Here is a 3,984-nt window from a genome sequence, read left to right on the forward strand (position 1 = left end):
CGGTTCTCGGGGGTGCTTTTTCTCCTAACTCTTGACCCCCGAGGAGGCTTCCAGAGCCCCGGCTAAGCGTTTTACGCGGCCCGCTGAGCTTCCACCGCACCTCCAGCCGGTTCCACGGGTGCTTTCCTGCTCACTGTTTAAGCCGAACGAGGCTTCCAGAGCCCCGGCTAAGCGTTTTACGCGGCCCGCCGAGCCTCCACAGCACTTCCAGGCGGTTCTCCGGGTGCTTCACTCCTCACTCTTTAAGCCGAACGAGGCTTCCAGAGACCCGGCTAAGCGTTTTACGCGGCCCGCCGAGCTTCCACAGCACCTCCAGCCGGTTCTCATGGGGCTTTCCTCCTAACTCTTGAAGCCCGAGGAGGCTTCCAGAGCCTCGGCTAAGCGTTTTACGCGGCCCGCCGAGCTTCCACAGCACCTCCAGCCGGTTCTCATGATGCATTCCTCCTCACTCTTGACGCCCGAGGAGGCTTCCAGAGCCCCGGCTAAGCGTTTTACGCGGCCCGCTGGACTTCCAGAGCACCTCCAGCCGGTTCCCCGGGTGCTCCCATCCTCACTGTTTAAGCCGAACGAGGCTTCCAGAGCCCCGGCTAAGCGTTTTACGCGGCCCGCTGGACTTCCAGAGCACCTCCAGCCGGTTCTCCGGGTGCTCCCATCCTCACTGTTTAAGCCGAACGAGGCTTCCAGAGCCCCGGCTAAGCGTTTTACGCGGCCCGCTGGACTTCCAGAGCACCTCCAGCCGGTTCTCCGGGTGCTCCCATCCTCACTGTTTAAGCCGAACGAGGCTTCCAGAGCCCCGGCTAAGCGTTTTACGCGGCCCGCTGAACTTCCCCAGCACCCCCAGCCGGTTCCCCGAGTGCTTTCCTCCTCACTCTTGACGCCCGAGGAGACTTCCAGCACCCCGGCTAAGCGTTTTACGCGGCCCGCTGAGCTTCCGGAGCACCTCCAGCCGGTTCTCATGGGGCTTTCCTCCTAACTCTTGACCCCCGAGGAGGCTTCCAGAGCCCCGGCTAAGCGTTTTACGCGGCCCGCCGAGCTTCCAAAGCACCTCCAGCCGGTTCTCATGATGCATTCCTCCTCACTCTTTAAGCCGAACGAGGCTTCCAGAGCCCCGGCTAAGCGTTTTACGCGGCCCGCTGAACTTCCCCAGCACCCCCAGCCGGTTCCCCGAGTGCTTTCCTCCTCACTTTATAAGCCGAACGAGGCTTCCAGCGCCCCGGCTAAGCGTTCTCCGCGTCCCGGTGATCTTCCCGGAGGTCGTAACGGGGAAATACCTCCCTCCAGCGGACACGGAGAGAAATTACACCGCCTCTCGCACAGAGGCGGGTAAACGGCGGGAGTAACTATGACTCTCTTAAGGTAGCCTGACTTGACATCTCTTTAACGGTTCGTGGATAAATACATGATATATACTACATATGATCGCATTTAAAGCCAAATAATACAAAATGAGCATTCGGTTATAAACACTGTATTCATCATGTTTATAGGCGATGTTAATATTTATATGTTTAATGTTTATAGGTGATGTTAATATTTATATATTTAATGTTTATAGGGGATGTTAATATTTATATATTTATTTTGTACATCATGTTATAGTTATACGACACTCGCTATTGGATCATGATGTGATCGTATCGGCGGGAGTCGGCCCGGGCTCCGGGTGAAGAGGCCGAATTCTCGCCACTCGCGGCCGACCGGGGAACCAGCAGAGGCGGACGCATCGCGGCGCGAGAGCCCTTGGCACTTAGAAAAAATTTGGCAAAAGTTGCTCCGTGCTCCAGGTGAAGAGGCCGAATTCTCGCCACTCGCGGCCGACCGGGGAACCAGCAGAGGCGGACGCATCGCGGCGCGAGAGCCCTTGGCACTTAGAAAAAAATTGGCAAAAGTCGCTCCGGGTGAAGAGGCCGAATTCTCGCCACTCGCGGCCGACCGGGGAACCAGCAGAGGCGGACGCATCGCGGCGCAAGAGCCCTTGGCACTTAGAAAAAAATTGGCAAAAGTCGCTCCGCGCTCCAGGTGAAGAGGCCGAATTCTCGCCACTCGTGGCCGACCAGGGAACCAGCAGAGGCGGACGCATCGCGGCGCGAGAGCCCTTGGCACTTAGAAAAATTTTCGCAAAAGTCGCTCCGCGCTCCAGGTGAAGAGGCCGAATTCTCGCCACTCGCGGCCGACCGGGGAACCAGCGAAGGCGGGTAAGCTTTCAAGAGAGCCCCGCCGGCTGGTCCGCGGGCCGAACGTGGTCCCGTAACGTACCCACAGCGGACGCCGTCCCACGCCCGGTAAGAACCACCGAGAGGCGGATACGCTCTCCGACGAGCCCCGCCGGCCGGTCCGCGGCGGGAAATGCGCCCTCTGGCGGACACGCCGTTGTAAATGAATGGGCTTTGGCACTTAGTGCATTTTCGCAAAAGTCGCTCCGCGCTCCGGGCGAAGAGGCCGAATTCTCGCTACTCGTGGCCGACCAGGGAACCAGCGAAGGCGGGTAAACTCTCAAGAGAGCCCCGCCGGCTGGTCCGCGGGCCAATAATGGTCCCGTCACCTACCGACAGCGGACGCCGACCCACGCCCGGCAAGGACCACCGAGAGGCGGATAACGGCGCACACCGCGAACGGCGGGTGGCGGTCGCTGGGTGGCGGTCGGGGGGTGGCGGTCGGGGGGTGGCGGTCGGGGATGGTGCTTGGGGATGGTGCTTGGGGACCGGTGGCGCCGGAGGCGCACACCGCGAACGGCTGGTGGCGGTCGGCTGGTGGCGGTCGGCTGGTGGCGGTCGGCTGGTGGCGGTCGCCTTGTGGCGGTCGGGGGGTGGCGGTCGGGGGGTGGCGGTCGGGGATGGTGCTTGGGGATGGTGCTTGGGACCGGTGGCGCCGGAGGCGCACACCGCGAACGGCTGGTGGCGGTCGGCTGGTGGCGGTCGGCTGGTGGCAGTCGGCTGGTGGCGGTCGGGGGGTGGCGGTCGGGGGGTGGCGCTTGGGGATGGTGGCGGTCGCCTTGTGGCGGTCGGGGGGTGGCGGTCGGGGGGTGGCGCTTGGGGATGGTGGCGGTCGCCTTGTGGCGGTCGCCTTGTGGCGGTCGGGGGGTGGCGGTCGGGGGGTGGCGCTTGGGGATGGTGGCGGTCGCCTTGTGGCGGTCGCCTTGTGGCGGTCGCCTTGTGGCGGTCGCCTTGTGGCGGTCGGGGGGTGGCGGTCGGGGGGTGGCGCTTGGGGATGGTGGCGGTCGCCTTGTGGCGGTCGCCTTGTGGCGGTCGCCTTGTGGCGGTCGGGGGGTGGCGGTCGGGGGGTGGCGCTTGGGGATGGTGGCGGTCGCCTTGTGGCGGTCGCCTTGTGGCGGTCGGGGGGTGGCGGTCGGGGGGTGGCGCTTGGGGATGGTGGCGGTCGCCTTGTGGCGGTCGGGGGGTGGCGGTCGGGGGGTGGCGCTTGGGGATGGTGGCGGTCGCCTTGTGGCGGTCGGGGGTGGCGCTTGGGGATGGTGGCTGTCGCCTGGTGGCGGTCGGGGGTGGCGCTTGGGGATGGTGGCTGTCGCCTGGTGGCGGTCGGGGGTGGCGCTTGGGGATGGTGGTGGTGGTCGCCTGGTGGCCGTCGACTTGTTTCGGTCGGGGGTGGCGCTTGGGGATGGTGGCTGTTGCCTTGTGGTGGTCCGGGGTGGCGCTTTGGGACCGGCGTCCGGCGGAAAGTGCGTGTTGCGCGGCCCGGAGAAAGTTTCAGCCAAGGGCCCGCCGCTGGAGAAAATTTTAGGTACCAGGGGTGGATGTTTTTTGTCACCGCAGGAGGGGGACGTTGCCTCCGTCGGTGTCCGGCGGAGAGTGCGTGTTGCGCGGCCCGGAGAAAGTTTAGGCCCGGGGCCCGCCGCTGGAGAAAATTTTAGGTACCAGGAGTGGATTTTTTTTGTCACCGCAGGAGGGGGACGTTGCCTCCGTCGGTGTCCGGCGGAGAGTGCGTGTTGCGCGGCCCGGAGAAAGTTTAGGCCCGGGGCCCGCCGCTGGA

This window comes from Syngnathus floridae, unplaced genomic scaffold, assembly GCF_059516105.1.
Source record: "Syngnathus floridae isolate MCC-2025c unplaced genomic scaffold, RoL_Sflo_1.0 HiC_scaffold_97, whole genome shotgun sequence".
Lineage (NCBI taxonomy): Eukaryota > Metazoa > Chordata > Actinopteri > Syngnathiformes > Syngnathidae > Syngnathus > Syngnathus floridae.